The following is a 26,047-nucleotide window of genomic DNA, read 5'->3' as shown; positions in this document are numbered from 1 at the left end:
ATTACACCTAGGAGGTCAAAAACACTGAATGATATTTTGGTAAGGAGCCACTACATGCCACCGCCACCGTATAATCCACTAACTGGATCCTTGTCTCCAAGAAGCGGTTGTTTTTTATGCGGGTCTTGTGATGCGGACCCACAAATAGATCGATCCATGGAATTTTTTGATTTCTCTAAAAGAAATAAAATCTTTCAAATTATTAATTGTAAATCCACTGGAGTAATGTACTGGGCAATATGCCCTTGTGATTTAATATATGTAGCAGCCTTAAAAAACATCCCAAAACACTTCAGAGACTAATTGGAGGTTATTACGTTTTCGGAGTATTGACAAAGTTAGCCTTGGCGCTATAGGGGGAAATTTCAAAAAAGTGTTAGAACAAAAAGAAATAAAGTGGATCACCATCTTGGATACGGTAAAACCCAAAGGGCTAAACGATACGGTTAGTTTTGACCCATTCCTTACAAGAACTATGTCACTGCTGCTGGGGGTAAAAAGATTATTGTGGAGGATTCTGAGATTCAAATAATGCACCTGTCAGTGGCAACTTTTAATATATGTTTTGTAATGTGTGTTTTCACACATTAATGAGGGTTTAATCGCTATAGAGGGGATTCAGTACCCATTTGGCTATGGAAATTGGGGATGATTAAAACTTGACTGCCTTGTTTATATAAATAAATCGATATGGAAATATATTGTGGTAATAATATAATATAATAAGATGAATGAATATAATGTTGCTTTAACATACTATTAATAACTGATATTGTAATGTAATTGAATCCACCACAGTCTATATGATCCTTAATATTGAAAACCTGCCATAATAGAAATCACCACCAGAGGGCAACCAAACCTAATAAATGGAAAATGATAAAGAAGAACTTGGGAGAATGAGAGAATACTGAAGAAAATAATGATACCTGGACTTTAGATGTTATATTGATATGATGTATTCTAGTTCTTCTGAGTATTTATTTATATCTTAGATGCTGTCGGCTATGAGAACAGGTGTGCCCATAAAGAACATGGCGTCTTGGCACTTCCTGTGGGTGCACGTCTGTGCTGTGTTGCTGCGGCCTCTCTCTCCCTGCCCGGCGTCCAATGGGATGTCGTGCTACACGTGTATGCGCTTCCGGGACACTGGCCACAGAGGGCGATGCGCGGTGAGCAGCATGGATGCGCCTATTCACACAGATAGTGTACGAGACACTTCCAGATTGCTCCCGTCTTTCCAGCGCTGCATTGAGTTGATGTACATGTACCCTAGACAGGGATGGTTAATGGGCAAGGCACCTTTATTTATATATATATATATATATATAATCATTATAATAGGACTGTCAGATGCTTAGCTCCATCTCCCTCCCCTTCTCCCCACTATATACAGTATGTTGGACAGCATACTGCCTCAGTACCCACTGATGAAGCGACACGCGAAACGCGCATAGGGGTACTGGGCAATGTGGTATTGAAAACATGCCACCTAGTCGGTATTATTTGTGTATATTGCTGGCTGATTGCATTGCCAGAGTTACTGATGTATGTTGATTTATAACCAAGCAATATCTTTGATAATTGACTTTTTGAAATGTTACGCACACGCCCGGACTGACTGGCGTGAGCGTGATGAGTGATCCCACTGGACCATGAACCGAGGAGTGCCTGGAGGGGCGTGACTAAGTATCAACCCGGTCTGACCAAGGTCGCACGGCAGCTCAGTCGACTCCGTGAACCAGGGAGGAACCGAGCAGAGGATCCAGGTACTACTCCAGGTCAGACCCCGGTCACAGCTGTTGACCCACACCGGGGAGTGCAGGAACAGGCAGGTTAGACTGGCATATAGACAGGTGGGTACAGACAGGCACGGCTGGTAGGCAGACAGGTGGGTATTGGCAGGCACGGCTGGTATGCAGACAGGTGGGCACTGGCAGGCACAGCTGGCATGCAGACAGGCAGGTATTGGCAGGTAGGAACGCAGGCAGGATGGGGACCAGTACAGACTGGGATACAGAAACGGAGCCGCAGGTGCGGTAGACAAGCAGAGCAGAGCAAAACCCGCAGATGCAGTAGACAAGCAGAGCAGAGCAAAACCCGCAGGTGCGGTAGACAAGTAGAGCAGAGTAAAACCCGCAGGTGCGGTAGACAAGCAGAGCAGAGCAAAACCAGCAGGTGCAGTAGACAAGCAGAGCAGAGCAAAACCCACAGGAGCGGTAGACAAGCAGAGCAGAGCAAAACCCGCAGATGCGGTAGACAAGCAGAGCAGAGCAAAACCCACAGGTGCGGTGGACAAGCAGAGCAGCGCAAAACCCGCAGGTGCGGTAGACAAGCAGAGCAAAACCCGCAGGTGCGGTAGACAAGCAGAGCAGAGCAAAACCGCAGGTGCGGTAGACAAGCAGAGCAAAATCCGCAGGTGCGGTAGACAAGCAGAGCAGAGCAAAACCCGCAGATGCGGTAGACAAGCAGAGCAGAGCAAAACTCCCAGGTACGGTAGACAAGCAGAGCAGAGCAAAACCCGCAGGTGCGGTAGACAAGCAGAGCAGAGAAAAACCCGCAGGTGCAGTAGACAAGCAGAGCAGAGCAAAACCCGCAGATGCGGTATACAAGCGGAGCAGAGCAAAACCCGCAGGTGCGGTGAACAAGCAGAGCAGAGCGAAACCGCAGGTGCGGTGAACAAGCAGAGCAGAGCGAAACAGCCGGTGCGGTGAACAAGCAGAGCGTAGCAGAGCAAAACCGCCGATGCGGTGGACAAGCAGAGCGGAGCGAAACCGCAGGTGCGGTGGACAAGCGGAGCAGAGCAAAACCGCAGGTGCGGTGAATAAGCAGAACCAGATACACACAAGGTACTTACAATGAAGTAGCGAGTGTACACAAAACTCACAAACAGAAGTTCAGAGACAACGAGTTGGAGTTAGGTGCAGGTACAATCAGTGAAGGAAAAGGGAAGGTTCGGACATAGAGACAAACAGATAACGGGCTAGGACACAGTTCAGACAGGGACTGAACCAGGAACAAGATACAGGAACGAGCCTGGAAACTCAGCCCCCAGGGTGGCGGAGACAGACTAGAAGTCACAGATACAAGTAACAGGCCTGGGTATACAGCCCCCAGGGGCGGAACAGACAAGATACAGGACAGGACCTAGAAACTCAGTTGCAAGGAACACAATGAAGAAAAGTGTTGCTCAGGCACCCCCTACTGGGTGGAGGGGGTTTAAGTATCCAGTGACTCACAGCAATAGGCTGGGGAGGCATTAGGAGTGCACACACAGTAACTATAAGAATCAGGCAGTAGCCACGCCGCCGCCCTAAGCAATCAGACAAGAGACACAGCAGATAGTGGAGCAAAGTGTGCAGCCTGGATTAATAGGTAAGATGGCGGTCTTGCATGGTGGGAGGTGGTAAGCCAGCCATGCCAGCACGCCGCCAGAGATGTTACAGTACCCCCCCTTTACGCCCCCTCTTCTTCAAGCCTGCAAGGATTTTCTGCAGAGAATTTGGAGGCCGATCCTTCTCTTCAAGACGATTACCTCTTCTGTCCACTAGAGGGAACGAAACTGGTCTCACCATCTTGGTGACTAGGATGCTTCCTCCCATCGAGCCATCCTCAGCAACAGATGAAGTGAGTGAAGTACCAGGAACAAGACACAGGAAAGTCTCTCTCCATTTGTTAACATCGGATAGCACCCCAAAAGATTCACGGGACAACTGGAGATCCTCCACCGGGTTGGAGGGGTGCAGAGACTCGGGGGTAACCACCACCTTGACGTACACTTTGCCAAGCTTACTGAATGAAGTGGGCGAAGTACCAGGTACAGGGTGCAGAAAAGTCTGTCTCCATTTGTTATCAGATAGCACCCCGGAGGATTCAAGAGGCAACTGGAGGTCCTCCACCTGGTTGGAGGGGTGCAGAGACTTGGAGGTAGCCACCGCCTTGATGGACTTATTGATGTACAAGTCGTACACACTCTGTTTTACTTTGTACATGTCATACACACACAGCTCTGCTCCGTACACACCACGTACACTCGCCGCTCCGTACACCTCGTACACGCGCGGCTCCACTCCGTACACCTCGTACACGCGCGGCTCTGCTCCGTACACCTCGTACACGCGCGGCTCTGCTCCGTACACGCGCGGCTCCGCTCCGTACACCTCGTACACGCGCGGCTCCGCTCCGTACACCTCGTACACGCGCGACTCCGCTCCGTACACCTCGTACACGCGGCTCTGCTCCGTACACCTCGTACACGCGCTGCTCTGCTTCGAACACACGCGGCTCCGCTCCGTACACCTCGTACACACGCGGCTCCGCTCCGTACACCTCGTACACACGGCTCCGCTCCGTACACCTCGTACACGCGGCTCTGCTCCGTACACCTCGTACACGTGCTGCTCTGCTTCGAACACACGCGGCTCCGCTCCGTACACCTCGTACACACGCGGCTCTGCTCCGTACACCTCGTACACACGCGGCTCTGCTCCGTACACCTCGTACACACGCGGCTCTGCTACATCCACACTGTAAACCCCTCCTGACCCCACACATAACCTTCCCCTCATCCAGCACCATGACAACCAGCACAGCAGAGTCCTGCATCCACTGAGGCCCCTGATCATGTGACCCCTGACTCCTCCCCTCCTGTGACCTCATCACAGGTCCTGTGCGCACAGAGCAACCATATATGTGGTGGCGGCTCTGCAGGTGGAGGTATGTGGAGAGACCCCATTGCAGGGTGCATTAACCCCCTCCATTCCCGGAGATAGTGCCCCCTTCCCCCAGTTCTGCCATGTGTATATGTACAGTAATATAACGCTGGATGTGCTCATGTATACAGGGGTTATTAACCCCTCCATTCCCGGAGATAGTGCCCCCTCCCCCCAGTTCTGCCATGTGTATATGTACAGTAATATAACGCTGGATGTGCTCATGTATACAGGGGGCATTAACCCCTCCATTCCTGGAGATAGTGCCCCCTTCCCCCAGTTCTGCCATGTGTATATGTACAGTAATATAACGCTGGATGTGCTCATGTATACAGGGGGCATTAACCCCTCCATTCCTGGAGATAGTGCCCCCTTCCCCCAGTTCTGCCATGTGTATATGTACAGTAATATAACGCTGGATGTGCTCATGTATATAGGGGGCATTAACCCCTCCATTCCCGGAGATAGTGCCCCCTCCCCCCAGTTCTGCCATGTGTATATGTACAGTAATATAACGCTGGATGTGCTCATGTATATAGGGGGCATTAACCCCTCCATTCCTGGAGATAGTGCCCCCTTCCCCCAGTTCTGCCATGTGTATATGTACAGTAATATAACACTGGATGTGCTCATGTATACAGGGGGCATTAACCCCTCCATTCCCGGAGATAGTGCCCCCTTCCCCCAGTTCTGCCATGTGTATATGTACAGTAATATAACGCTGGATGTGCTCATGTATACAGGGGGCATTAACCCCTCCATTCCCGGAGATAGTGCCCCCTCCCCCCCAGTTCTGCCATGTGTATATGTACAGTAATATAACGCTGGATGTGCTCATGTATACAGGGGACATTAACCCCTCCATTTCCGGAGATAGTGCCCCCTTCCCCCAGTTCTGTCATGTGTATGTACAGTAATATAACGCTGGATGTTCTCATGTATACAGGGGACATTAACCCTTCCATTCCCGGAGATAGTGCCCCCTTCCCCCAGTTCTGTCATGTGTATATGTACAGTAATATAACGCTGGATGTGCTCATGTATACAGGGGGCATTAACCCCTCCATTCCTGGAGATAGTGCCCCCTCCCCCCAGTTCTGCCATCTCTATATGTACAGTAATATAACGCTGGATGTGCTCATGTATACAGGGGGCATTAACCCCTCCATTCCCGGAGATAATGCCCCCTCCCCCCAGTTCTGCCATGTGTATATGTACAGTAATATAACGCTGGATATGCTCATGTATACAGGGGACATTAACCCCTCCATTCCCGGAGATAGTGCCCCCTTCCCCCAGTTCTGTCATGTGTTTATGTACAGTAATATAACCCTGGATGTGCTCATGTATACAGGGGACATTAACCCCTCCATTCCCGGAGATAATGCCCCCTCCCCCCAGTTCTGCCATGTGTATATGTACAGTAATATAACGCTGGATATGCTCATGTATACAGGGGGCATTAACCCCTCCATTCCCGGAGATAGTGCCCCCTTTCCCCAGTTCTGTCATGTGTTTATGTACAGTAATATAACGCTGGATATGCTCATGTATACAGGGGACATTAACCACTCCATTCCCGGAGATAGTGCCCCCTTCCCCCAGTTCTGTCATGTGTTTATGTACAGTAATATAACCCTGGATGTGCTCATGTATACAGGGGACATTAACCCCTCCATTCCCGGAGATAATGCCCCCTCCCCCCAGTTCTGCCATGTGTATATGTACAGTAATATAACGCTGGATATGCTCATGTATACAGGGGGCATTAACCCCTCCATTCCCGGAGATAGTGCCCCCTTTCCCCAGTTCTGTCATGTGTTTATGTACAGTAATATAACGCTGGATATGCTCATGTATACAGGGGACATTAACCCCTCCATTCCCGGAGATAGTGCCCCCTTCCCCCAGTTCTGTCATGTGTTTATGTACAGTAATATAACGCTGGATGTGCTCATGTATACAGGGGGCATTAACCCCTCCATTCCCGGAGATAGTGCCCCCTTCCCCCAGTTCTGTCATGTGTTTATGTACAGTAATATAACGCTGGATATGCTCATGTATACAGGGGACATTAACCCCTCCATTCCCGGAGATAGTGCCCCCTTCCCCCAGTTCTGTCATGTGTTTATGTACAGTAATATAACGCTGGATGTGCTCATGTATACAGGGGGCATTAACCCCTCCATTCCCGGAGATAATGCCCCCTTCCCCCAGTTCTGTCATGTGTTTATGTACAGTAATATAACGCTGGATGTGCTCATGTATACAGGGGGCATTAACCCCTCCATTCCCGGAGATAGTGCCCCCTTCCCCCAGTTTTGCCATGTGTATATGTACAGTAATATAACGCTGGATGTGCTCATGTATACAGGGGGCATTAACCCCTCCATTCCCGGAGATAGTGCCCCCTCCCCCCAGTTCTGCCATGTGTATATGTACAGTAATATAACGCTGGATGTGCTCATGTATACAGGGGGCATTAACCCCTCCATTCCTGGAGATAGTGCCCCCTTCCCCCAGTTCTGCCATGTGTATATGTACAGTAATATAACGCTGGATGTGCTCATGTATATAGGGGGCATTAACCCCTCCATTCCCGGAGATAGTGCCCCCTCCCCCCAGTTCTGCCATGTGTATATGTACAGTAATATAACGCTGGATGTGCTCATGTATATAGGGGGCATTAACCCCTCCATTCCTGGAGATAGTGCCCCCTTCCCCCAGTTCTGCCATGTGTATATGTACAGTAATATAACGCTGGATGTGCTCATGTATATAGGGGGCATTAACCCCTCCATTCCCGGAGATAGTGCCCCCTTCCCCCAGTTCTGCCATGTGTATATGTACAGTAATATAACGCTGGATGTGCTCATGTATACAGGGGGCATTAACCCCTCCATTCCCGGAGATAGTGCCCCCTTCCCCCAGTTCTGCCATGTGTATATGTACAGTAATATAACGCTGGATGTGCTCATGTATACAGGGGGCATTAACCCCTCCATTCCCGGAGATAGTGCCCCCTCCCCCCCAGTTCTGCCATGTGTATATGTACAGTAATATAACGCTGGATGTGCTCATGTATACAGGGGACATTAACCCCTCCATTCCCGGAGATAGTGCCCCCTTCCCCCAGTTCTGCCATGTGTATGTACAGTAATATAACGCTGGATGTTCTCATGTATACAGGGGACATTAACCCTTCCATTCCCGGAGATAGTGCCCCCTTCCCCCAGTTCTGTCATGTGTATATGTACAGTAATATAACGCTGGATGTGCTCATGTATACAGGGGGCATTAACCCCTCCATTCCTGGAGATAGTGCCCCCTCCCCCCAGTTCTGCCATCTCTATATGTACAGTAATATAACGCTGGATGTGCTCATGTATACAGGGGGCATTAACCCCTCCATTCCCGGAGATAATGCCCCCTCCCCCCAGTTCTGCCATGTGTATATGTACAGTAATATAACGCTGGATATGCTCATGTATACAGGGGACATTAACCCCTCCATTCCCGGAGATAGTGCCCCCTTCCCCCAGTTCTGTCATGTGTTTATGTACAGTAATATAACCCTGGATGTGCTCATGTATACAGGGGACATTAACCCCTCCATTCCCGGAGATAATGCCCCCTCCCCCCAGTTCTGCCATGTGTATATGTACAGTAATATAACGCTGGATATGCTCATGTATACAGGGGGCATTAACCCCTCCATTCCCGGAGATAGTGCCCCCTTCCCCCAGTTCTGTCATGTGTTTATGTACAGTAATATAACGCTGGATATGCTCATGTATACAGGGGACATTAACCCCTCCATTCCCGGAGATAGTGCCCCCTTCCCCCAGTTCTGTCATGTGTTTATGTACAGTAATATAACGCTGGATGTGCTCATGTATACAGGGGGCATTAACCCCTCCATTCCCGGAGATAGTGCCCCCTTCCCCCAGTTCTGTCATGTGTTTATGTACAGTAATATAACGCTGGATGTGCTCATGTATACAGGGGGCATTAACCCCTCCATTCCCGGAGATAGTGCCCCCTTCCCCCAGTTTTGCCATGTGTATATGTACAGTAATATAACGCTGGATGTGCTCATGTATACAGGGGACAATAACCCCTTCATACCCGGAGATAGTGCCCCCTCCCCCCAGTTCTGCCATGTGTGTATGTACAGTAATATAACGCTGGATGTGCTCATGTATACAGGGGACATTAACCCCTCCATTCCCGGAGATAGTGCCTCCTTCCCCAGTTCTGCCATGTGTATATGTACAGTAATATAACACTGGATGTGCTCATGTATACAGGGGGCATTAACCCCTCCATTCCCGGAGATAGTGCCCCCCCTTCCCCCAGTTCTGCCATGTGTATATGTACAGTAATATAACGCTGGATGTGCTCATGTATACAGGGGACATTAACCCCTCCATTCCCGGAAATAGTGCCCCCCTTCCCCCAGTTCTGCCATGTGTATATGTACAGTAATATAACGCTGGATGTGCTCATGTATGCAGGGGAGGTCACTCTGGTTTGGGGACAGATGACACTTTCTCTCTGGGGTGGGGATTTAGAGGGAATGGAAATGTCTGGCTTTTAGATCCATAGAAATCAGGAGAAATGTAAAATTTCCCTAATTTTAGCTGTAATAGTTTAGAATAAAGGGATTTCCCATGAAATGTCTGTGCCGCCAGTCATGGAGTGAGGACACTTATCCCGGAGGAGGAGATTGTGGAGCAGAGTATGGGAGACAAGAGCAAAAAACAATGTTAATTACAATGTGGTATAAATACTAATCACCTTCATAGTCTTTTTCCTGGGTTCACTGTAAATTCTCCCCATTAGTTATCGGCCTCCTGTCCTCTGAATTTTGCCCTATAAACCACCATGTTCTTTGTCTCTTTTCTTGCTGTATTATACTGTTTTTTTTCTGTAGATTATAGTGATTATTGCTGTATTACAATTTCCTTGATCTGGTGGCAGCAGCTGCCTGTCGGTGCACTCCTGTATATGGATCTACAATGCTGCAGTCAGGTGACTTCATGATATACAGTGGGGAAAAAAGTATTTTGTCAGCCACAAATTGTGCAAGTTCTCCCACTTAAGGTAAGAGAGGTCTGCAATTGACACCATAGGTAGACCTCAACTATGAGAGACAAAATGAGAAAACAAATCCTGAAAATCACATTGCCTGATTTGGAAAGAAATCTTTTTCATATTTTGGTGGAAAGTAAGTATTTGGTCAATTACAAACAAGCAAGATTTCTGGTTCTCGCAGACCTGTAACTTCTTCTTTAAGAGGCTCCTCTGTCCTCCACTCATTACCTGTTATACTGCCACCTGTTTGAACTTGTTATCAGTATAAAGACACCTTTCCGCAACCTCAAACAGTCACACTCCAAACTCCACTATGGTGAAGACCAAAGAGCTGTCGAAGGACACCAGAAGCAAAATTGTAGCCCTGCACCAGGCTAGGAAGACTGAATCTGCAATAGGCAAGCAGCTTGGTGTGTAGAAATCAACTGTGGGAGCAATAATTAGAAAATGGAAGACATACAAGACCACTGATAATCTCCCTCGATCTGGGGCTCCACACAAGATCTCACCCCGTGTGGTCAAAATGATCTCAAGAACGTTGAGCAAAAATCCCAGAACCACATGGGGGGTCCTAGTGAATAACCTGCAGAGAGCTGGGATCAACGTTACACAGGCTACCATCAGTAACACACTACGCCGCCAGGGACTCAGATCCTGCAGTGTCAGACGTGTTCCCCTGCTTAAGCCATTACATGTCTGGGCCCGTCTGAAGTTTGCTAGAGAGCATTTGGATGATCCAGTAGAGTATTGGGAGAATGTCATATGGTCAGATGAAACCAAAGTAGAACTGTTTGGTAGAAACACAACTTGTGTTTGAAGGAGAAAGAATGCTGAGTTGCATCCAAAGAACACCATACCTACTGTGAAGCATGGGGGTGGCAACATTATGCTTTGGGGCTGTTTCTCTGCTAAGGGACCAGTACGACTGATCCGTGTACATGAAAGAATGAATGGGGCCATGTATCGTGAGATTTTGAGTGCAAACCTCCTTCCATCAGCAAGGGCATTGAAGATGAAATGTGGCTCGGTCTTTCAGCATGACAATGATCCCAAGCACACCGCCAGGTTAACGAAGGAGTGGCTTCTTAAGAAGCATTTCAAGGTCCTTGAGTGTCCTAGCCAGTCTCCAGATCTAAACCCTATAGAAAACCTTTGGAGGGAGTTGAAAGTCCGTGTTGCCCAGCAACAGCCACAAAACATCACTGCTCTAGAGGAGATCTGCATGGAGGAATGGGCCAACGTACCAGCAACAGTGTGTGCCAACCTTGTGAAGAATTACAGAAAACGTTTGACCTCTGTTATTGCCAACAAAGGATATATAACAAAGTATTGAGATGAACTTTTGTAATTGACCAAATACTTATTTTCCACCAAAATTTGAAAAAAATTTCTTTCCAAATAAGACAATGTGATTTTCAGGATTTGTTTTCCTATTTTGTCTCTCATAGTTGAGGTCTACCTATGATCTCCATTACAGGCCTCTATCATCTTTTTAAGTGGGAGGACTTGTGCAATTGGTGGCTGACTAAATATTTTTTTTCCCCACTGTAGTTGATTTTTAACAATTTCTAGAAATTTTGGAGAGAAGAGTGACAGACTTTTGTGGTTCTGAGTATAACTGATTGGGTTGGGACTAGAATTTTACAAATCTTTAGAAGTTTGAATTCTGCAGATTTGCTTAGATTCAAGTCAGACATTCAGTTTGCATCAAATTTATGCAATGTGAATTTAATGTGCCCCGATTGTTTGTAAAATACATTTAAAAATAAAAAAATATTATTTTCATCTCACCCCTCACTTGGTTTTTCCCACCTGTCATCCACTGGCTTTCTCCCTATTGCTCCGGTCTTCTTCTCTGCAGTCTTCATTCTTTATCATCCTCTGTGCTGATTAGACCTCAGCTTCTAAGGCACTGTTGAAGACTGAAAAGAAGACAATGGGAGCTAGAGGGGAACCGGGTGGGGAGAAAAGATAATGGGACAGATGAGGGAAAAGGTAAATGCATTTTTTCTTATTTTTTTACTCCTTCCAGAAAATGAGCAAATAAATTTGCAGGACTCTGGTTGAGCAGCAACTCAGTATTTTGTGGTCACTAGATGGGAGTCCTGTGAACCACCTACTAATTACTGGCGTGTCTAGCATCTCTTCTGATTTTTAGGCTCGGTGCAACATCACTGTTGCGGCACGACTGGCCTACAAATCAGAAAATGGGCCGGGAATGCTAACATGTAGATTTCCAGTGCGCGTCTTTGGCAGCCACAGGATATTCACATGGCTGTTGGACCAGGGTTCTGCAAATTTATTCACTCATTTCTACTTCCTGACCCTAAAAAGAAATGACTATTATTTTGTTGATTTCAAGTGAATTGAATTCCAAAAGTAGTTTGTATTTCATTAATTTTGAAAAATTCAAAGCTTCAAATTGATTTGCTCATCTCCAGTTAGGATTAAAGGGGTGTTAGTAGCAGCAGCCAGCCCCCTGATAATATTGGACCACAAACAAGCAAATAGAAACAGAGGGCAGGCCACTACTAGCAGCCAAGAGCAGGTCACACCCACCAGTCTCCTTTACTTACTCAGCTGTTCCGTGTCCTATTTCTTCCACTACTGGTGCTCTGGATCTACCGCTCGGGACCCTTCACTATTCCCTGTCTCTCAGTCCTGCTAAGGCCAGTTACCTACTGTGTTAAAAGCTCAAAGTCTCGTGGCAATGCTTTCTTTCCAAGGACCCATCTCAGGAAGGCCACTCTGTCTCTTTCTGTCATTTTTCTTTAGGATCTCACTATCCCTCAGCTTTAGTCTCCTCTCACTAAGGGTCACTCTCTCATGCAACTCTGCTCACACTCACACCACCTTCCAGACCCAATCTCCCTTCTGCTGTGTTTAACTGTGCAATCGAAGTGCAGGTGATTTCATGAAAATGCCGCCCTCTGTAAGTATAAAGACGCTGCTGAGCTGTGTGCTTTTGGTTGTTTTTTTCTCTAAAGGCTTGTGGAGCCTGAAAAAAATCAAAGCTGCATTTTTTAAGTGCAGAATCAAAGCTTTTCTGTACTATAAAAACACATTACAAATGCTGCTTCACATCTGCACAAAAGAAACCATCAAATAAGTAAGAAAAGGCATAAAATGCAGCAAAAAATGCAATAATAATTGCCCCCTCTGACATTTGGTAAATGGGTGTGACCAAAATTAGCCCCATGATTTGTCATTCTTTCTGTTCTGTGAAATTTGGGAGGTATAGTTAATCGTCACTTTTATATAGTATATAGCACGGGGGGGGGGCAGCAAAGTGTATTTGTAAAATATACCTACTTTACCTAACTGAAAGGCAGAAGATACAGATTAGATATTAGAAAAAAAACTTTTCGACAGTGATGGTGATCAATGAGTGAAACAGGTTGCCATGAGAGGTGGAGAGTTCTCCTTCAATGGAAGTTTTCAAACAGAGGCTGGACAGACATCTGTCTGAAATGGTTTGGTGAATACTGCATTGAGCAGGGGGTTGGTCACGATGTCCCAGGAGGTTGGTCACAATGTCCCAGGAGGTCCCTACCAACTGTAACATTCTATGATTCTTTTAATGGTGTGCACCAGTTTTCGACACCCAATTAGTCTTAGTAAAGTAAGTCAACTAAGCTAAATAGGAGCTTGCACAAATGCACCAAATTTATTAGCCTGTCACATTTTAAGACTGTGAGTGTAAGTCTATGCTGTATGGAAAATAGGCAACATAAATACATCTGCTAACTGTTTTCTATGTGCTTGAGTTAGAAAAGATATAAATCTGTCATCTAAATGCATGTTAAATTCCTCATGATTCCATCTCCTCAGCTCTTATGGTATTGGTCAGTCTTTGTTTACAGTTGTGATGCCAGAATGTACGACGTGTGAACTATGGTGATCTACAGAGATTGATAACAACATCTACATGTTCCATCTCCTCATGTTTCCCCTTATTATCTCCAGTAATTGCATTATTACATGGGATCTTTATGATGTTACATCGTCATCTTCTTCCCATTCAGGTCTCTACAATATCGGATCCTGTCAGTGGAGATCTTCTGTATAAGAAAATTTTCCTGACTAACCCATCAAGGATGGATAGGGACAAGATGGCGGAGAAGATATTACACCTCACCCTAGCGATCCTCTTCCGGCTTACTGGAGAGGTGAGAGATTTTGGTGATAACTAGAGATGAGCGGATCGATCTGCGCATGATTGAATTTAAGTTAAATTTTCTGAAATCTGCGGCTTAAAGCAAATTCAAACAATCTGCAATTTGATTAGGTATGTAAGGGGGAAGACCGGGGTGTAAGTACTTTCAGAGCAAGGGATCCGGAACTGCCGGGGCCGTGCCTCTGGTTGCAGGGGGAAGACAGACTTCGAGCACAGGAGTCAGGTGACTGGGAAGCTGGGGGTGTGTCCAGAGTGAGAGCTGGGAGGTCAGGTGACCGGGGAACTGGTGGTGTGGCGTGGCTAGAGAGAGGAAGAGACGAGGACGTTTGCGCGGAAAAGCGGAGCTGGGTCCTGCTCAGCAGAGCAGTGTGAGAGGGTCCAGGCTCCTGGCTACAGTACTTGGAGCAAGATCCAAGTGCAGTGGACCGGAGGAGTCAAGCCGACTCGAGGGAGAAGAGACGCAGGGTCTGTGGAGCCGAGCACGTGAGGTGCCGTGTTATGGACTAGGGGCTCAGCGGGTAAAACCGGAGACCGCCAGCTGCCACCAGAAGACGGAGCATTGTTTGGGTGGGGATACCTGAAGAAATCAACACCGACATCAGCTGGCAACTGCCTTGTGGAGGATAAGAGTCAGCTAAGTGTAAAAACTGTCGATTACAACCGATTTGACTCTGCTACATCTAGTTAAACTGTGAACTGCCAGTAATAGACTTTTACCTGCTACTTCCCTTGTTTTCCCCCATATTTTCCCCTGTTACTCCCTGCGTGGAGGTTGACCCTGTTATCATAAACCTCCTCTGTTTATTAACCCGTATTGGCTGCTCTGTGTTTCTGTGTCACTGCATCTAAAGTACCCGTGTTACAGGTACTTGGCTAGCCCCCATGTTTTATACTGCCTGTGATAGCCCCCTGATTGGCTGTGTCACTCCATGTGATTGCATTGCTGCAGGGCCTTTTTTTCCACGTTTAATATAAAATATCTCTGTATTTTTTAATACACTTGTATTAATTATCTACTCTAGATACCGTGCACCCCACGACGATACTGCCCTTGTTTTTGCATTTTTGTTACTGTTTGTGGACCTACATGTAGCAACTTAAAGGAATCTGTCACCACTTTGGAGTTATCAGACCTCTACTATGGGCATACAGGTTATAGAAAAGTAAATCTATACATACCTGTATGGTCCATGGTAGAGGTCAGAATGCAGAGAAATGTAGTTTTATCTCCTTGGTTTTTCACAGTCTTGGCGTCCCCTGGACGCCAAGCTATCCCCGCCCATCTGCTTATTATTACACCAATTCCTCGCCTATTTCCACGCTTACCATATTTTCCCCCTCCCTGCACATCACAGGTCCGTGTGACGTGTGCTTTTTTCCCTTACCTCCGGGCTCATGCACAAAGCGTGGCTCACAGGGAGCACGCTTTGTTTCCTCCTGGGCCCGTTTGACTGAGCACAGTGCAGCAGTGCTCTATTGCTTAGGCGCCGGGGAGTCACAGTCACACTCCCTAGCGCATTCTCATTAGAGCACTGTCCCTGTGACATGCGGGGAGGGGGGGAAATATGGTAAATGTGGACATAGGCGGGGAATTGGTGGAATAATAAGCAGATGGGCGGGGATAGCCTGTGAAAAACCAAGGAGATAAAACTACATTTCTCTGCAATCAGACCTCTACTATGGGCCATACAGGTATGGATAGACTTACTTTTCTATAACCTGTATGCCCATAGTAGAGGTCTGATAACTCCAAAGTGGTGACAGATTCCCTTTAACAACCTGGCATTTTAGATTTCATTAAATTACTTTTAAGTTCGGTTGAACAACATTATTTAAAAAAAAAAAAACAATATGTGGTTATGGTTCTGCAACTGTTTGACTTGTCACATTTAACAATTATAGGCAACACAGCATTACTGCTGGCTATTGCAGCAAATTACTTTTCATATTTTTACTTATATAACCACCTCTTTATTTAGGTTTTAGCTTTTTTTGTGAAAGGTGGGAGAATTTTAAACCAAAAATTTATTAAGTTTGTTAAGAATGTTTGTAAACAAATTAAACGTTATAATTTTGTATGCTAAACTCAAACATGGTAGGTGCAACGGACATGGCAGTGCGATAGAAACAAAATTAATATCATGGATAAGAATGTGGTTGTTGCTGGCAGCAACCATCATGGCAGTAGTAGTACCAATCGAAAGTCATATTTGGCCTCCTTTGTAAACTCTGGTAAGTGCATTAGCGGGGAGGAAGTGGAGGGCAAAATGGAGTATCTGTCCCATTGCTCATCTCAATCACAGCAGGATTATCATTCCTCTGACAGCGACACCATCAGCTGGAGTCAAAGATTTGCTCAGTCCTCCTTCTCCGTCACCATAGCAGTTAATGTTGTACATAGCAGAATTTTGCAATTCGTTAATGACATTTGTCATTTAAACCAGAAAAACTTCTTCCAGTTGATATTTTGGAAAGCTTAAACAGTCAGCCTTTGCTCTTGGAAGACATGGTGCTGTAGGAGATGGATAATCCCATTCTAATTCCAATCTGTGTTGCAGGCTCCACAAGCCGAGGTGGTAGGACACTGACCATGGTAGTAGTACTGTGAGTCAGGACAAACCTCAGGGTGTGAGATAAGCAAGGGACAGGGGGAGGCAAGGAGCGCTGGCCATTTTACACACAGAGGGATCTGTCAGCCAAATAATGGGTGAAGATGATGATGATTTTGATTCTGTGTTTGCCAAAACCTGGGAACCAGACGAGTGACGAGGAGTTGAGAGGATCATAGGAGAAGGTTGCTGCCATCGGCAATGCACAGCACAGGCAAAGTGCATCAAAAATATTCTTTGGGGCCAAATCAGCTTTTCCTGCCGTCAGCTCTGGAGCCAGTAAAGGCGCAGTTGGTGAGGAGTTTCTACCTGAAAGGTCTAGTCACAGTGGTTCGAGTCGTACTTGTGGGCTTCTTATTCATAATGCTGAGGAACCAGTCTATTGCATTGTACCGGCTGTGCTGTTGGAACATAAGCCGGATACATCCTGGCACACATCAAATAGGAACTATGATACTTCGTCAGCATGTGAAACAGCATTACGTGCTCATGTGGAGACAGCAAACTGACCAGGAAGATGAGAAAGACCCAAGCTGTACTCCTTCCTCTCCTTATGCTCATCTTTTTGGTAACGATTCTGCATCCGCAATTGGCATTGTCATCAGCCCCATCATGATGATCCTCACCTACTGCTTTCCATACACTTCCTCCATTGCATGTTCAGTTCTTCTTTTATGTGCACAAGAAAGGAGCGTACAGTCGTCCAATTCCATGGAAATTGTACTCCCATATTTCCAATCTCGCCCCAATTGATGCTAGGCCACCTGGATTGTATTGTCCTTTGCAAAAGAATTGCACATGCACTCAGACTCCATGAAAGATACCTCGCCGACATTATTTATTGTACCAAAAAGCCGTCCCTGCCAGGTTTGGCCACAAAATGCAACATTTTATTTACCAAAATTTATCGTATTACCTGCATCAATTTTTCGACACAACAAACTCACCTTTCTTTCAAATTTTACGTGAAAATGAAAATAAATATTATTGTGACTGCGTCTGGGTTGAATTTTCCCAGTAGCACTCAATCAGGATTGTGAGAGAGGGCAAAATTGTTGAAAATTATCCAAGCAAAATTCTTTGACCCTTTGAATTATTTTTTTTTAATTATACATTTTTTACAAAATTGTTCAGAAATTTTAAGGGCGATGGAATTGGCATATTTTCTGGAAAATATGTGTTCTCTAATCGGTGACGTTTTTGTGCATAGAACTCTTGCTGACAGTATATCTGACCAGGGGAATTCTTTCACTCTCTGCAAAGTTAACACTTCCTTGTGTGTGTGCCCCCTGCACATGGCTGGTCAGGAAGAGCAAAATTGTTGAAAATTATATAACCAATATTTTTGAAAATGATACAACCGAAATTCTTTGACCTTCTTCATAAGTGGAATTTAAAAAAAATAATAATATTTTTTTTCTAAAATTATTTAGAAAGAAATTTTTTGGGGACGTGTAAATTACATATTAGCAAGAAAATCTGTCTTTCCATAATCGATAAAAGCTTTTGCACATTCGAAAATTGCCAACCGCATGTATTACCAGGTGCTCATAATGCATTCCCGGCAGAGTCAACCCTTACCTAAGTGTTTGGCCCCTGCACATCGCAAATCCAGAAAGGAAAAAATGCATATCATGGCCCACCCCATCCTAACTTTCTACTGTGCTGCTCCTGCCCCAATCACTTAACAGCCACACACCTTCTGGCTGCCCACTGTGTTTCATAGTGTTAAACGTACTGCTGCTGCCAGGGCTGCTGCTGTTGGCCCTAAACAGCCAAGCATCTTCTTTATCTGCCCCATCTTAACTCTCTACCGTGCCTCTAATGCGGCAGCCACGCCACCTACACAACTTGTGGCCACCCACTGTGTTTTGTAGTGCTAGACAGTATTACTGATGCTGGGAAACCTACTCATGTTTTTGTACCCTCAAGAAAGAGCTTTGATAATAGGGCTAGTGTTTGAAAAGGCAGGTAACAACAAGCCATAACATGTTGATGTTCAAAACAGAGCAACAGTTTTTGTCTCAGAATAATTTTTGGACGGCATGATAAAAAGCCTTTGTAATTGCCTAATCATGTGGTGATTAGAAAAACAGTTGCAGACTGCCAAAAAGGGATAATTTTTTCACTCTCAGTTGAGACCATCACTTTTTCCTATTTAAAATAGTACAGTACGCCTTTTTTGTCTCCTACTTAAAAGGATAATTTTTTGATGGCTTATGAAAAATCTATCTCTTCTTAATTTAGCAAAGTGTTTATGCACCCCAAAAAGGGATAATTGTTGCACCGAACCATGTGAAAATGCCATGGTTTCTTCCGTTTGCACCACCAGTTTAAATACAACAATAATGCATGAATTTACCCCATACAAGATGGATAATGTTTAGACCATTTATGCAATTAAGGTAGCCTAAAGTGTCTGATACTGTACAGTGTTGTTAAAAACGCTGTTAGTTACCTCTGGTTACTATCTATTTTCTCCTCGCCAGATAGATTGAAGTTATTTGAACTCCAAAATGACTATGTTTGCATTACAGAGCTCAACATGTGTTCAATTGACTCCAAAGGTAACTCAGTGTTCTATATATATTTTCCAGGCAATTAGAGGCTTTTTTAATTATGCAATTTGCGCAAATTTATTCCCCACAAACTCAATTTTTTGGGGGGAAAATTTGATGAAGCTGGCAAATTCAAGTTTCAAAAGATCCACTTATCTCTAGTAATAACAGATGGATAAAACTGGAGAGGTGAGAGATTCTGATGACGTCACATTACATCATTCTTATCTGTGAGAATAACAGATGGACAGAACTGGAGAGGTGAGGACCCTGGAATTGTCTGTAGTAAGATTTATTAATGTGACTTTCTATAAACAGGATTATACAGTAGTGAAGAAGACCTCTAGTGAGCACTGTCAGGCCCCTGTGTCTGAAGGATGGGAAAGAAACCTGAACCCTATCACGGGGCTTCCACCTCACCCTCTGGTACATGAGGACATCAATGACCAGAAGATCTTAGATCTCATCTACAAGATGATTGAGCTGCTGACAGGAGAGGTGACACTGCTGGGAATGCTGGGACATTATACAGTAATGCTATTAACGGTTTGAGGTGATGACTGTATCATTCTATGTGTCAGGTTCCCATAAGGTGTCAGGATGTCACCGTCTATTTCTCCATGGAGGAGTGGGAGTATTTAGAAGGACACAAAGATCTGTACAAGGACGTCATGATGGAGGTTCCCCAGCCCCTCACATCACCAGGTAATAGACAAGACTAAATACATACAACCTATACATATGTAAAGAATGAATTAAGCCTAATCGATTAGAGACATATCTGTGGATTAATTTTTTGTATCATTACTTTGTAATGTAGTACAGTGCTAATGAACCCTTTTGTGGCCAATTTGATGTTCATGAGATACTGAAAGGGCACTAGTAGAGGCAGCAAAATGAGGAATCTTTGGGCAGAGTAATGACTGAAAAGTCTTCATAATGGTCTAGGTGGGATAGAGAAGAAAAGGGAAAGTAGGCAATCAAAGAAGGTGGCTTCTGTGGGTCAATGGATGTAACTGACCTTTATTTGATGGTGATGTACATACAGAGTGGAGAAGCCGGATATTAGACTGATGACTTCTAAGATCTGTCTTATAGATCTGCAATTTCCAAAATGCATATTTTTTATACGGGGAGGTAGAAAAAAACATATTGTTGTAGTTACATTTGCTCAAATTGTGTGCAACTTACTCTAGCCAAGTGTACACCATACAGGAGTAAAACAAGGCTTTCTAGCCCAGAGAAAGTCTTTGCACCATAGTGTCAATTTGTAGGAACATTAAAATCCACAGACACTGGTTTCAGGAGTTCACAAATGCTTGAATATTTCAGATGCACTACATGTTCTTGATCATTAGAATAGAATTTCAAGCTCCACTGCCTAATATTTCTTCAAATAAAATACTGAATCCACATGAAGCTGGGCAAGATTGTTCAGCTGTACTTTACAAACATCCTGTGAGATGGACACCACCTAATAGTATTGAGTTACAGGCCCCTTTTATTGTTCTCTAGTGAGATTTTTACTAGAATGCTTTGGTAACCGGCACATCAAAACATGAACTTATGAATAAGCTGTCTTCAGCCCAAAAATGGAAAAATGCAGAAGTCTCATTGTCTTGCAGTGAGATCTCACCTTAGATTGTGATCTCTTGAGCCACAACTATGTTAAAGGGAACATATCGCCTAATTCATGTTGCCCTAACCACGGGCAGCATGAAGCAGAACCTGGTTGTATGATATATTTTTCTGTGAAACGCTGCAGCATTTCAGAGAAGGTATAGTTTAAAGAGCTGGAGGGGTAAAATAGCCAGAGAAGTGACTAGTCTGTCACCAACCAACTTACTTTTCTCTGTATCGCTGTATTTGATTGACTGGTCTGTCCCCTTTGTGTAGAATGGAAGAGACCTGATAATCACCTGAAGCTGCGCTGGGAAAAGCCATCCAAGGATTGCGCCAAACTAGTTTTTCTCTGGCTTTATTTCTGGGCAGGCTCTTCAAAATACATTTTATCTGAAATGCTGCAGTGTTTCAGAAAAAAAATATCAGGATACAATTGAGCAGCCAGGCTCTGATTCATGCTGCCCACACTTTGTGCAATATGAACCAGATGACAGGATACCTTTAATCAGTTGCTAGCTGAATTTTGCCACATGCCTTACAATTATTATTGAAATCTAGAAATGTTAAAAAAAATCAATATAATTGAAAGGTTATTGTCAAGGAACCAACAGGGGGAATCACACAGATCTCCTGGCTGGTATCAATTTATCAAGGACACCAATATGTCAGGGAACAACACTCCGCTGCCTCCAATCATCAGGACATTTACGCAATTGACCAACCAGTGATGGACGAGACCATGGCTGTTTTCCCTACTAGGCCAGTTATTGGCAAAATCACAGTGAGCGCATACTATATACACCTCCGATTTCAATGCATAAAATATATATCCAAGATACGATCATTGCCAACTCCACAATAACAAAAGGAACTACTTGCTGCCACCACAATCGTTTATACAGGCCGATTGGACATCCATTGAGATAGCGTATTGCTTCACGGGTGCGGTTTATAGAGCAAGAGGAATGAAGCTGTTAAATTTTATATATTTAATCCACAAAGTAGGCTGTGTGTATAAAAATATACAAAAGATGTTAAAAAATGGACAAAACAATACAGTATATACAATTACATAAAATAAAAAGGATAAACAGAAGAAATGTATTGAAGCTGATGTTGCAGGATTGGCTCTGCCTTTTATGAACAAGTGAACTGCATCTCCCGGGACTGACAAAGATTATAGTTTGGCATTTGCTTTTATTAACACAGGTAACACCCACATAACTCCCCTCTTGTGACCTATAACAGGGCTGGTCTTCAAAAAATGATGAGATGTGGCTGGACTTTAAAAAATGATGAGATCCCCAACTTTCACGATATCATCACCCCTGGAGGTCCCAGGCGGGAGATATTACTGTCATGTTTCATATCACGATTTTATCTACCCATAGAGAGGAAACATGGCATACAGTTCGTCATCCATCTGACCGGTATTAATTTGGGAGTTGTTGTCGCCACCGTCCTGTAGCGTAAGACAATGCATTACATTCGCCACTTCATCACGATCTTTCATATCTGTCATATCTATGCCTTCATAAAAATCTCTAAAATGAGGCCAAAGGATTCTAAAGTAACCCTCTTGCCTTTCTGTTCAAAGCTGATGCTAGAGGTGATAGGTTATCCCTACTGGTCATAAATCTGTTGTATCCTAGAATTCCTCTGTCAGTCCTGCCTTGCACCGGGGTCATCTGCAGTGCATAGCCTTGCTTCAGTATTCACTTGAGATGGCTTATAGATTTGCGATTATTTCTATTTCAGTTATATTATTCAAAATTAATAAAAATCAGGTTTACTTTTGGCAGATGACTGCATCAAGAGGATAACAAGAAATCCAATATCTTCGGATTTTAAAGCATCTGATCGTGGTACCACACAAGATACATATGAAGAGCATGTCAGTATACTAGATATACAATCAGCCCTTCACAATGAAGATTTATCATCTTATACTTTAAAACATGTTATACCTTCTGATTCATCACAGATTTTTAAGCAAAGTAAAAGTCCAAGAATTGGTGATGATCACAAAAGAGCTCATACAGGGGAAAAGCCATATAAATTTCTGGATTGTGAGAAACCTAATAGTACCAAATCAAATCTTTTTAAATCTGAAAGTAGTCAAACGGGAGAAAAGACAATTTCAGAATCAGAATGTGGGAAATTCTATACCGGTAAACCAAATCTTGTAAAACATCAAAAAATTCACGGAGGGCTGAAGCCATTTTCGTGTTTAGAATGTAGGAAATGTTATAACCATAAATCACAGCTTGTTAGACATCAGAAAAGTCATACAGAGGAAAAACCGTTTTCATGTGTACAATGTGGTAAAGGTTTTAACCAGAAATCAGATCTTGTTAGACATCAGAGAAGTCACACAGAGGCAAAACCATTTTCATGTTCTGAATGTGGGAAAAGTTTTAAGGACAAATACAATGTTGTTATACATCAAAGAATTCACACCGGGGAGAAACCATTTTCATGTTCAAAATGTGGTAAATTCTTTAGCGTCAAATCTACTTTTGTTACGCATCAGAAAATGCACACAGGGGAGAAGCCATTTTCTTGTTCTGAATGTGGAAAATGTTTTATAGATAAATCACATCTTGTTAGACATCGGAAAATTCACACAGTAGAGAAGCCATTTTCATGTTCAGAATGTGGGAAAAGTTTTATAGAAAAATTACGTCTTGTTAGACATCAGAGAATTCACACAGGGGAGAAGCCGTATTCGTGTTTAGAATGTGGAAATTCTTATAACCAGAAGTCAGATCTTGTTAGACATGAAAGAAGTCACACTGGTGAGAAACCATTTTCATGTTCAGAATGTGGCAAGTATTTTAGCTGTAAATCTACTCTTGTCACGCATCAGAGAAATCACACAGGAGAGAAGCCATTTTTATGTTCAGAATGTGGGAAATGTTTTACAGAGAAATTACGTCTTGTTAGACATCAGAGAATTCACACAAAGGAGAAACCATTTTCATGTTCAGAATATGGTAAACATAGCAGTAAAGTGTAACTTGATGCAGGTGAACTTGCAGTAGTACTTTTTTGCCTGCCCCTGTCTTACTGCAGCTCTTCTCCATATTTTTATGAGTAGCAATTGTCATCCCCTCATTATGTGTGCTGAAAATCTGTCTTCACTAAAGACAGATTTTACCAGTGAACAGAGAGTGAATGATCAGTTCAAGAGTAGAAAGGCATTTTTCTGCAATTACATTTTTACAAAAAGTATTACGTGTATTATTGAATTAAATGACTCCGACTCCTATTTTGATGAGAAAATTCAGACATGGACAAGTAATTTTTATGTTCAAAATGTGATAATTATAGCCCTAAATCATATCGCGTTACACATCAGCAAACTTACACAGGTAAAATCTATTTTCATTTCAAATTTTTTTGTAACCAGACATCAGAAGTTATGATGCATATTAAATTTACACAGGGGAAAACCCATATTCATTCAGAATGCGTGAAGGTTTTAGCATGAAAACTGCTCTTGTTATACTTCAGATAATTCAATGTATTAGAGAAGCCATGCTCAGTATCAATCAAGCAAAAAGGATGGTGCGCGGTGAGGAAACACTCTCAGAAGTCTCACCCATTGCATTTAATACCTCATTTTCATATGAATGAAAACACTATTTACTTGACAATGCAGCAACAGACATGAAGATGTTTTTACATTTCAAAAAATTACATGCCCCTATATGCTGTTTAGGGGATTCATCTTATTGACAGATTCCCTGTAAAATATTTCCTCAGATACCATAGGCTTGAGGGAGAGCTGGTGAGCATGGTCTGTATGTATGTGTATATATACACACACATTATATAAAGTGAAAATAAAGTCAGACCATAGATTCTGAACTGTATTAGGATACTTTGGGCATGATTCATCATTTATGTGGGTTTTTTATTTTTTTTACATTTACTCCTTAAATAAAATCAATGTGATAAATTTGGTATTACTCAAATTATACTGACCTGGAGAATGCTATTTGAAGGTGAATTTTAACACAAAATAACATAAAAAAATACTGTGAAGATCTGAGGTTGTGGATTGTATTAATCATCTAGGCAGGGTAAGGATACAACTATTTTTTATTCTTTACGTCCATGTTCTTACAACAATTCCGGGTAGATGGCCACAATACAATGCCCCCCGGTCCACAAGATCCGAACTCCGCGCCAGTAGTTCCACTGCACCTGTACCAGGCGATACCCACTGTCTCCCAACTTTTGGTTGGCCCACAGCTTTTGTATCTCCTTCCAGTATGGTAGACTCCATACTAAATAAGGAAGGAGTCACTGACTGTGGTGGCCCCTCCCCGGGCCGTGGCGATTGGTGACCCCCCTTCGCTGCCCCTTACTGACCAGTGATCCTGAAGCCCCCCAGAAGGGTCCAATGAAGCGAAAGGGACGGCTGCTACAAGCCGTCCCACGTTACTTCCTTTCTTTGTTGGTCCCGCAGTCGAACGTAAAAATGTGAAGACTGCAAGGACGACAGTCATAAACTTTTCAAGTCACAGCGGCCTGAAATAGAAAGGACATGTTGGAAAGTTACTCTTGTTGGCCAACTTGCCTGTGTGGAGACACAGGGCATGCTGCAACAAGCGGAATTATTTTTGGAAATAAAATGCCTTTCTAATGGAATGCGTTAAAGAGTTAATAAAGCTGTGACCGATCCTCACCCATCCAGTTGTAAGAGTTACATTATTGTATTGTTAAGGAGGGGGTGGCGGTAGGGGGGCTGAGCGTCTGGGTTTGGTTGGGGGTCCCCACAGTCTAGTCTGTAGTTACAGTCCATGCTCCTCCAACTGATGGATATCACATCTGTAGCACGTGAATCCCACTCCAGCCAGCAACAACAGTCCTTAAGGTAGTTCCTCACATCCAGACGATAGATATCACGACCGTAAAACATGTATCAAGCTCCAGCTGGCAACTTCTCTCCAATCTCCATAGGCCATCCATCCCCGGGCACCAGGACCTCAGCCACAGAACCTTTTCCCTCTATGTCACTGCACCAACTCCCCACTAAACATAAGGCTTATTGTTCTCCCACTCCTGGGATCAGCCCCCTGGATGGGCAGAAGTGTTCACACCCTCACCCTTAAACAATTGCTGAAGAATGATCCAGAAGCCCAGTCTCCTGCCTATCTACAGGGTTGTGCATTATGGATGCCCTCTGCAGAGAAGAACAAAAACACGCATGCCCCCACCAGATGCAGGACAGAAATGGTCATGTAAGCCTTTTGTATACAT

At 44.1% G+C, this 26,047-nt stretch overlaps 1 pseudogene; it reads left to right on the top strand.

Moving 5' to 3' along the window:
• Positions 1–4,631: 4,631 nt before the first annotated feature.
• LOC141271431 (uncharacterized) overlaps positions 4,632–26,047 on the top strand; it is a 66,513-nt pseudogene continuing 45,097 nt past the window's right edge.

The sequence above is a fragment of the Phyllobates terribilis genome, unplaced genomic scaffold (genome assembly GCF_046119375.1).
Source record: "Phyllobates terribilis strain yellow unplaced genomic scaffold, ASM4611937v1 Scaffold_5__5_contigs__length_657084704, whole genome shotgun sequence".
NCBI lineage: Eukaryota > Metazoa > Chordata > Amphibia > Anura > Dendrobatidae > Phyllobates > Phyllobates terribilis.
The sequence above is the reverse complement of the archived record's forward strand: the minus strand, read 5'-3'. Positions and strand labels throughout refer to the sequence as shown.